Here is an 11,045-nt window from a genome sequence, read left to right on the forward strand (position 1 = left end):
AGTGTGATGCTAGAGCCCAAAGTCTAAGCCCCTGCCCAGAATCCTGGGTCCCTGAGGTGCTCTGACCTCCCTGACCTGTCCCTCATGCCCCCTGTCATTCTGGGCCTGTGGGAGTCTGACCAGGAGAGCAAGCCCAGAACCAGGCAGCACATGTATTCTCCCAGCCTCCTTCCACACCCAGGCCTCCCGGAATACCATCCCAGGCTCCTTCCTCTGGGAAGAGGAGACCATCAGGAGTTGGGTGCCAGCCATTGGCTTCTCAGCATGAGAGGCACCTGGGATTGCCTGTGGGAGGACTAAGGAGCTCCCTTGTTGGCCACTGGTCTCAGGGTCAGGCCAACTCCCTGGCCAGTCCCCGGGCACCTCCATTCCAGACCCGGCTCCCTGGCCAGTGCAAAAGTTTTGAATGAGACTGACTGCCTGTTTCCCTCGCGAACAGCTGGTCTTGTCATGGCTCCGAAGTGCTGGGCGTGCGGAAGGGAAGTCTGCACTTGCTGCTCCTCCTCAGGCTTGCTCCACACTGTCTGTTTACTTAACTCCTCTACCAACCACAGGGTTACTCTTCAAGGGAAGAGATCCAGAGTTTCTTTAGGGCTGTACCCTTCATTGTGTGTGAAGGGGCCTCTCTACCATGGAGACCAGCTTTCCTTCTCCTTAGCTGCCTAAGTGTATTTGACCTTGTTTCTTCTGGATCCTGGACTTCTGCTGGTATTACTTAGGCCAGAACTAGATCATTCATTTTCTGCCAGAGAAAGAAAAGGATGGCCTGCTAAGAAAAGTAGAACCGAGGTATTATATTTCTGTCTAAAGACAAGAAGCTGCCCTTTGGGAGAAACTTTGGGACTCTAGGGAAGGTCTAGATTAAGGAGAGAGTTTCAGGGAGGAGTGGTCAGATCCCATGTCATTGTTGATAAATATAATAGAAAGGTGACCTCTGGTTCCCTAACTTGGGCTTCTCTAAGTTCCTCTGGGGCATATCACATGGTATTGAGTGTGAAACCCACAATTTAAAAACTCTGCCCAGGGGGACCTGGGTGGCTCAGTCAGTAAGGCGTCTGACTTGGGCTCAGGTCATGATCTTGTGGTTTGTGGGTTCGCCCCCCCCCCCCCCCCCGCCGTCGGGCTCTGTGCTGAAGGCTAGCTAAGAGCCTGAAGCCTGTTTCGGATTCTGTGTCTCCCTTACTCTCTGACCCTCCTCTGCTCACGCTGTCTCTCTCTCTCAGAAATAAATAAATAAAAACTCTGCCCATAAAATATGGCTGCATGGTAGGTGTAATATGGGGAAATCTTGAGCCTTGTTGTCAAGAAGTATGAGTAGCAAATTGTAAGTTATATATAAGTATGTGATCAATCTTTGGATACAGTAGAGTTTATATATTGACTTAGATGATAGATATTTAGTATCTAAAAGAATGCACAAAGTAAGCTTGGAAGGTCGAGTTTAGAGTTACAAATTTTCCTTTAAGCAAAGGGGTACAAAATAGCATGGCAGCTTTAAATTTTGGCTTTGATTTTTCAACTCAAGAGAGCAAGAAGAAACAGGCCTCTATAGTCATACAGGTAAAGGTCAATCACAGGAAGTAACAGATAATGGTCTCCCTGTTCCTTCAGCCCTTCCCAAGTGTTCTTTAGCCTTTCCTAAGCGTTCTTGCATCTGGTTCTTCTAGGCATGGAATTGTTCATATTGGGGACCTGGTTACGAAAGCAATCTTTGTTTGCAAATGTCCTTGATTCACTCCCATTTTCCTGGGTATCCTGGTACTCTGAGCCTGGAAATTCTGAGATTCTCTTATTGAACACAGCCTGGGAATATGTGGACCCAGAGGAATATTACAGTGCAACAGTGCGTCACCAGAGTAATTGTCCTTCAGACACACCCTTGGAAAATCGTCACGACTTTTGACCTAACCTGATGAGAACATGATTTAGAATCAAATGATATTTTTAAAAGTTTATTTATTTATTTTGAGAGAGAGAGAGAGTGAGTGAGTGTGAGCTGGGAAGGGGCAGAGAGACAGGGAGAGGGAGAGAGGCTTAATCAGGCTCCACACTTCAGTGCGTAGCCCTATGCCAGGCTTGAGCTTAAGAACCATGAGATCATGACCTGAGCTGAAATCGGGAGTTGGTTTCTTAACCTACTGAGCCAGCCAGGTGCCCCAGAATTAAATGATATTTCAACCACCACTCCATTCTCCTTTGTTAGCATTAGAATTTAGAGGCGCTTAAACTGGAAAAGAAAAAAAAAAAACTACCTCAAGTTAATCATCTGAGAATATTTTTAAAACATTTAAAAAATTTTGAAGTTTATTCATTAATTTTGAGGGAGAGAGAGAGAGAGCACAAGTTGGGTAGGGGCAGAGAGAGAGAGAGAGAGAGAGAGAGTCCTAAGCAGGCTTCACACTGCCGGTGTGGAGCCTGATTTCGGGCTCAAACTCACAAACCATGAGATCATGACCTGAGCCGAAGTCAAGAGTCCGACAGTTAGCTGACTGAGCCACCCATGGGTCTCCATCTGAGAATATGTTTATTCTATTTCCCTAACTAGGAATTTGTTTCCCCTTTGCTCAGAGATCACATGCACTCCTGAGGGACTGGTCACACTCTGGCTCTCAAATGACAGTGGTCAAACCAACACACTGACTTGGATTCTAAGCTTATTTCTTGGTCAAGGGGCTTTAGTCAGCAAAAGAAACAAATTATCCCAACAGTTATGACAACAAAATGTTAACAGCCTTTATATACAAAGGGCTCATACAGATTGATAAGCTTAACTGAGACTCTAAATGGTAAAGGAGCAGAGGAATGGAGCAGGTACTTCACAAGGGACGAGAGACAGATGAAAACATTTGGAAACTGTTAAACTGCACTAATCATTCAACACAAAGTAATAATAATATGTATTCATCAGCACCAAAGACTTGAGAATATTCAATATTTTTGGGGAGAGTGAGATGAGATACGCATTCTCTTAGATTGCTGGTGGGAGGGTCAATTGATTCACACATATTCACCATAGTATTATTTATAATATTTTATAAATGTTTTCAAATGTCCACCTTTTCTTTTTTGAGACAGAGAGAGAGAGCAGGGGAGGGGTGGGAGGAATGGGGACAGATGATCCCAAGTGAGTTCTGTGCTGACAGCAGAGAACCCAATGCAGGGCTGGTACTGGTGAACTGTGAGATCATGACCTGAGCCGAGGTTGGACGCTTAACTGAGCCACCCAGGCGCCCCAGTATTATTGTTTATAATTTATAATATTAAAAATAATGTTACAATATTGCAGAAACTGCCAGTGATGCTGAAGCTTTATGTAGTCAATACCGATAAGAATACTGTGTAAGAAGCATTTCTATTGACATGGAAAAAATGTTCATGCTATAATGTTAATGAGGGAGGACAACATTTAATATATTTATGAGATCTCAACTATGTAAAATACTATTTTAGAAAGGAGGAAAAAGTGTTAGGCTGAGATCCTGGTGTTGAAATTTACTGAGACACCTGGCAACCTTGGTCAATTTACTTTGTTCTATGAACTTCAATTTCCTTACTTGTAAAAGAGGGATAATTTTTGTTTTGCAAAATTGTGAATATTAAATAACATATTAAGGTGATTAATACTCTGTTGGAGGGACACCTGGGTGGCTCAGTCGATTGAGTGTCTGACTTTGGTTCAGGTCATGATCTCTTGATTCATGGGTTCGGGCCCCACATCAGGCTCAGTGCTGACAGCTCAGAGCCTGGACCCTCCTTTGGATTCTGCGTCTCCCTTGCTCTCTGCCCCTCCCCCACTCACACTCTATCTCTCAAAAATAAATAAACATAAAAAATACTCTATTGGACACATAAATAGTTGCAATTATTATTTCATTTATGCTTAGACTCCATAATTTTAGTATTCAAAGTGTTCCATGGTTTGACCATGAACTTCCCATTCCAGCCTTAATTCCCACACCTGTTTGGTATATCTTACACCTCCCTCAAACTACACTTGCTGATTTCTAAACATGCCTCATCTTCCCAGCTTTTTCTTCCCCTCTGCTTTTCCTGTCCTAATGTTAGTCATTTCTCAAGGCAAATTGAAGTTCCATCCCTTTCTTAAAGTCTCCCCTGATCTTCACCATTGCAGGATATGCTCTCTCTTTCTCTCTCACCTGGGGCCTCCAGAGAGCACCATCATTTTTGGCACTCTTTCCACAGACTTAAGAACAATTACCTACGTATAACTTATCTCTCTTATCAAAGTCTAAGCTCTTGAGACAAGGCTTTTGCTGCATTCTTTCATTGAGCCCAGTAGGAGGGAAATGAGTAGGAAACCTTAAGCACTGAGCTGGTTGTTAAGAATAAGGGAGTTATGAATAGGAAACCTTAAGCACTGAGCCGGTTGTTAAGAGTAAGAGAGTTAACTGTGCATTGGGGTCATACTGTTGTGTCAGAAGGAAGTACTAAGAGGGCTCAAAACTGTTGTTAAAGCCTGGATGTGGGGGCAGGGGGATGGGAGGGATAAATCTCTCAGCTCCAAAATAAAAATCTGTTGGAAAACTCGATAGAAGGAAGCCTCCCAAATCTGATAAAGAAGGTCCATAAAAGGACTACAGCTAACATTATACTGAATGGGGAAATATTAAGTCCCTTTTCTATAAGATAGGGGAACAGGCAAACATGTCTGCTCTCACCACTTCTATTCAACATCGTGCTTAAAATCCTAGCTAATACAATAGGCAAAAAAGAAATTGGTAAGATAATTCAGAAAGGTCAAGGATACAAACTCAATATAAAAAAAAATTCTATCGTATACACTATTAAAAACAATTTGAGAAGGGCACTTGGGTGGCTCGGAAGGTTAAGCATCTGTCTTCGGCTCAGGTTATGATCTCATGCTTTGTGAGTTCAAACCCTACATTGGGCTCTATGCTGACAATGCAGAGCCTGTTTTGGATTCTCACTCTCCCTCTCTCTGCCCCTCCTCCACTCTCTCTCTCTCAAAATTAAAAAAAAAAAATAAACTTAAAAAAACAATTGGAGAATAAAATTTAAAATATATTCTTGAAATAGCACCAAACATATCATGTACAAAAGAATATATCTAACAAAATATTTGCAGAATCTCTACACTGAAAATTACAAAACACTTATGAGAAAAATTTTAAAATTTTTAAAGAATTGGAGAAAAAAAAAGAATATATACAATGTTCATGGATGGGAACACTCAATGTGTTTCTATAGATTAATTTATTCCCTATAAAAATCCAGCAGGTTTCTTTGAGGAAATAGATAAGCTGATTATAAAAGTAAGCAAACATATAAAGGATTTATAGAATAGCTAAAACAGTCTTGAAAAAGAATAAAGTTGAAATAATTAGGCTATTTATTTCAATAAAAACTTAGTACAGGCTTACTGTAAAGCTAGAGTAGTCAAGATACTGTGGTATTAGCAAAACTAGAAACTACTTAGATCAATATCTATTTAGATCAATCAAATGAACTAGAAACTTCAGAAATACGCCAACACATATATGGTTAACTGATTTTTCACAAAGCTCCCAGGTCAATACAATGTGGAAGGGAAAGTCTCTTTAACAAATATTGTGTCAACAACTGGATATAGAATAAATGCACCTCACCCTACAGCTCACTCCATACACAAAAATTAATTTGAGAAGGGTCAGAGCTAAATGCAAAACCCACAGCATTAAAGCATGTATATAAAACCATAGGAAAATATCTTAGTGACCCTGAATTAGGAAAATATGTTTTAGATAGGACACAAAAAGCAATAATCATAAGAAAAAATGGATAAATTAGACTTCATGAAAGTTAAAGTTTTCTGGTATCAAGAAAATTTTAAGAAAACAAATAGACAAGCCAGAGGATGGATACATCTATCATAGCACTTAAAAAGATAAACAAGTCAGGGGCGCCTGGGTGGCTCAGTCGGTTAAGCGTCTGACTTTGGCTCAGGTCATGATCTCACGGTTTGTGGGTTTGAGCCCCGTGTCAGGCTCTGTGCTGACAACCAGCTCAGAGCCTGGAGCCTGTTTCAGATTCTGTATCTCCCTCTCTCTCTGATCCTCCCCTGCTCACGCTCTCTCTCTCTCAGCCTCTCTCTCTCTCTCTCTCAGAAATAAATAAAACATTAAAAAAAAGATAAACAAGTCAATAAGAAAAATGGCAAAAGATTTGAATAGGCATCTCACAAAAAAGAAGACATAAAAATGACAGATAAGTACATCAAAATTGCTCAAAATCTTAGATATTACACCTAAGGCATAAACAACAAACGAAAAAATAGATAATTTGGTCTTTGTCAAGATCAAAAACTTTTATGCTTTAAAGGATATTATCAAGCAAGCAAAAAGACAGCCCACAGACTGGGAGAAAATGTTTGCATATCACATATCTAATAAGGGACTTACATCTAGGATATGCAAAGAACCCTTACAACTCTGTAATAAAGAGAAAAGTGACCCAATTAAAAAATGAATAGACATTTCTCCAATGAAGATTCACAAATGGCCTATAAGCACAAGAAAAGATGCTCAGTATCAGTAGCCATCAGGGAAATGCAAGTCAAAACCACACTGAGTGTTTTTATACCCATTAGGATGGCTTTTTTAAAAAGACATAATAAGAAGTGTTGATGAAGATGTGGGGAAACTGGAACCCTCATACCCTGCTGGTGGGAATGTAAAATGGTGTTGTCACTTTGGAAAACATTTTGGCAGTTCCTCAAAGTCAAACCTGGAGCCACCATCTAATCTGGTGATTCCACTCAGGTATATACTCAAGACAAATGAAAACATGTCCTCACAAAAACTTGTACACAAATATTCATAGCAGCATTATTCATAGTAAAAAAAGTGGAAACAACCCAAATGTCCGTCAAATGACTAATGGATAAATAAGATGTGGTATATTTTTACCAAGGAGTACAGGCATAGATGTTGTAGGTTGAATTCCAGACCTATCCAATTAGGCAGATATTGCAATAAAGCAAGTCAGAAAATTTTTTTGATTTACCAGTGCCTATAAAAGTTTTGTTTACACTATGTTGCAGTCTACTAAGTATGTGATAGCATTATGTCTAAGAAATGTACGTACCTTCATTAAAGGATATCTTATTGCTAAAAAGTGCTAACTGTCACCTGAGCTTTCAGCAACTCGTAATCTTTTTGCTAGTGGAGGGTTCTGCCTCCACGTTGGTGGCTGCTAACTGACCAGGGAGGTGAGTGCTGAAGGCTGGAGTGGCTGTGGCAATTCCTTAAAATAAGACAATAATGAAGTTTGCTGTATCAACTGACTCTTCCCTTCATGAATGTTTTCTCTGTAGCATATGGTGCTGTTTGATAGCATTTTACCCACAGGAGAGCTTCTTTCAAAATTGGAGTCAATCCTCTCAAACCCTGCCACCGCTTTATCAACTGACTTTATGTAATATTCTAAATCCTTGATTGTCATTTCTCTCTCTCTCTCTTTTTTAAAATTTTTAATGTTTTATTTATTTCTGAGAGAGAGAGTATGAGTTGGGGAGGGTCAGAGAGAGAGTGTGACACAGAACCTGAAACAGGCTTCAGGCTCTGAGCTGGCTGTCAGCACAGAGCCCAACACGGGGCTCAAACCCAGAACCATGAGGTCATGTCCTGAGCCGAAGTCGGACACTTAACTGACTGAGCCACCCAGGCACCCCATCTTGCTCTCTTTTTTTAAGGTTTATTTATTTTTAAGAAAGAGAGAGAGTGTGTATGTGAGCAGGGGAGGGGCAGAGAGAGAGAGACAGAGGATCTGAAGTGGGATCCCCACTGAAAGCAGAGAGCCTGATGCGAGGTTTTAATTCATGAGTCTTGAGATCATAGCTTAAGTTGAAGTTGGATGCCTAACTGACTGAGCCACCCAGGCATCCCCACTTTGTTGCCATTTCAACAGTCTTTACAGCATTTTCACCAGGAGTAGTGTCCACCTCTACTTTCTTTACTCATCAATAAGAAGCAGTTTTTCATAAGTTAAAATTTTATCACAAGATTATAGCAACTCAGCCCCATCTTCAGGCTCTACTTCTAATTCTGGTTCCCTTGCTATTTCCATCACATCTGTAGTTACTTCCCCTGCTGAAGTCTTGAGCCCTTCAAAGGCATCCAGGAGGACTGGCATCAACTGCTAACAAATTTAATGTTGAAATTTTAACCTCTTCCATGATTCATGAGTGTTCTTAATGACATCTAGAATAGTGAATCCTTTCCAGAGGGTTTTCAACTGACTTCGCCTAGATCCATTAGAAGAATCACTACCTTTGGTAGCTATAACCTTATGAAATGTATTTCTTAAATAATAAGACTTGAAAGTTGAAATAATTCCTTGATCCATGGGCTGCAGAAAGGAGGTTGTGTTAGCAGGCCTGAAAACAGCATTAATCTTGTTGTATATCTCCATCAGAGCCCTTGAGTGACCAAGTGCCTTATCAATGAGCAGTAATATTTTGAAGGAAATCTTTTTTTCTGAGCAGTAAGTCTCAATGGTGGGCATACAGTATTCTGTAAACCATGTTTTAAACATATGTGCTTTTATCCAGGCTTTGTTGTTCCATTTCTAGAGCGAGACAGAATATATTTAGTGTAATTTTCAAAGGCCCTAGGATTTTCAGAATGGTCCATGAGCATTGGCTTCAACTTAAAGTCACCAGCTGCATTAGCACCCTGACAAGAGAGTTAGCTTGTCCTTTGGAGCTTTGTAGCCAGGCATTAGCTTCTCTCTAGTTATGAAAATTCTAAATGGCATCTTATTCCAATATAAGGCAGTTTGCCTACATAGAAAGTCTGTTGTTTAGTGTACCCACCGTTGTAAATTATCTTAGTTAGATATTCTGGAGAACTTGCTACAGCTTCTACATCAGCACTTACTGCTTCACCTTGTACTTTTATGTTGTCGAGATGATTTCTTTCATCAAACCTCATGAACCATCCTTTGTTAGCTTTAAACATTTCTTCTGTAGCTTCCTCACCACTCTCAGCCTTCATAGATTGAAAAGAGTCAAGAGTCTTGCTCTGGATTAGGCTTTGTTTTAAAAGAATGTGTGGCTGGTTTGATCTTCTGTTCGGATAAGTAAAACTTTCTCCCTATCAATAATAATGAGTCTGTTTCACTTTTTGTCATTTGTGTGATCACAGGCAGCACTTAGGTTTTCCTTCCAGACCTTTTCTTCTGCGCTCACAACTCGGCTATTTCATTCAATAGGAATGAAGGACTCGACTTCAGCCTATCTTGGCTTTCAACATGCCTTCCACACTATGCTTTATCATTTCTACCTTTTGCTTTCAAGTGAAAGACATGTGACATTTCCTTGCGCTTGAACACATAGAGGCTATTGTTTAGGTGTTAACTGCCCTAATTTCAAAATTGTTGTGTGTCAGGGAATAGGGAAGCCTGAGAAGGGGGAGGGGGAATGGCCAGTGGAGCAAGCAGAATGCATATTGTTTATCAATTAAAATCATGTAGTTTGTGGCACCCCAAAACAATTACAATAGTAACATCAAAGATCACTGATCACAGACCACTATAACCAATAGAATAGCAACGGAAAACTTTGAAATCTTATGAGAATATCCAAAATGTGACATAGACACAAGAAGTGAGCAGATGCTGTTGGGGAAAAAATGGCACCAATATACTTGTTCTACAAAATTGCCACGAACCTTCAGTTTGTAAACAATGCAGTATCTGTGAGGTACAATAAAGTGAAGCATGGGGCACCTGGGTGGCTCCTCGGTTCAGTGTCTGACTTTTGATTTCAGCTCAGGTCACATGTTTGTGGGTTTGAGTCCCACATTGGACTTTGCACTGACAGTGCTGAGTCTGCTTAGGAATCTCTATCACCCTCTCTCTCTGCCTCTGAATAAATAAACATTTAAAAAGTGAAGCATAACAAAATGAAGAATGCCTGCATTATTTATCAATAATAATAATAATGAAGTGCTGGTACATGACAACCTAAATGAGCATCAAATATGTAATGTTAACTGAGAAACCAGTCACAAAAGACCACATCATATTATCCAAAATACATGAAATGTCCAGAATGAGGAAATCTATAAAAATGGAGTAGGTTAATGGTTGTCTAAGGCTTGGAGAGGGTAATGAGGGAGACTGAAGAAGGGGGTGATGGCTAAGGAGTGCATTTTGCTTTATGGGGTAATGAAAATGTTCTAAAATTGATTTTGCTGATGGATGCACAGTGTTGTGAATATCATAAAAGCCACCAAATGCACAACTTACATGAGTTAACGGTATGGACTGTAAATCATGTCTCAATGAAACTATTTTTCAAAAAGCTACAGTGAGATAACACTACATCCTTACTAGAATGACCACATTTAAAAGACTGAGAACAGTAGATGTTGGTGAGCACATGGGAAGCTAGAGCTCTCATGCATTGCTGGTGGAAATGTGAAACGGTACAACTACTTCACAAAACCGTTGGGCAGTTTTTTATAAAGGTAAATGTTCATCTATCTTAAGATCCAGTAATTCCACTCCTAGGAATGTCCTCGAGTGAAATGAGAAGCCATGTCCACAAGAACATCCGCTGCAGCTTCACTCATTGTTGCCTCAAATGGGAAACATCCCAAAAGTTCGCCAGTTGGACCAGATAAACAATGTATGGCCCATTCATCCCACAGACAGGTCAGAATCGAAAGGAAGGAACCACAAATACATGCAGCAACATGGATGATTCTCAAAAACAAGCTCAACAAGGTTAGCCACTGAAAGGACATGATGGTGAATTTCCTTCATAGGAATCTGGGAACAGGAAAGACTAATCCCCAGTGAGAAAATGCAGAATGCTTTTGCCCAAGATAGGAGGATTTGATTTGGAAATGGGCCAAGGGAAGACTTTGGTCACTGAAATGTTCTATGTCCTATTTGGGGTGATGGTTGTCTGGGTACAAACAATTGTCAAGATCATCGACTGAACATTCATGAGGTGCACATTTCAAGGTGTGATACTTTTCCCTCAACTGAGCTAGGAAGGTTTGGGCACCCGAATATGA

The sequence above is a fragment of the Hyaena hyaena genome, unplaced genomic scaffold, assembly GCF_003009895.1.
Source record: "Hyaena hyaena isolate Hyena2069 unplaced genomic scaffold, ASM300989v1 scaffold_331, whole genome shotgun sequence".
NCBI lineage: Eukaryota > Metazoa > Chordata > Mammalia > Carnivora > Hyaenidae > Hyaena > Hyaena hyaena.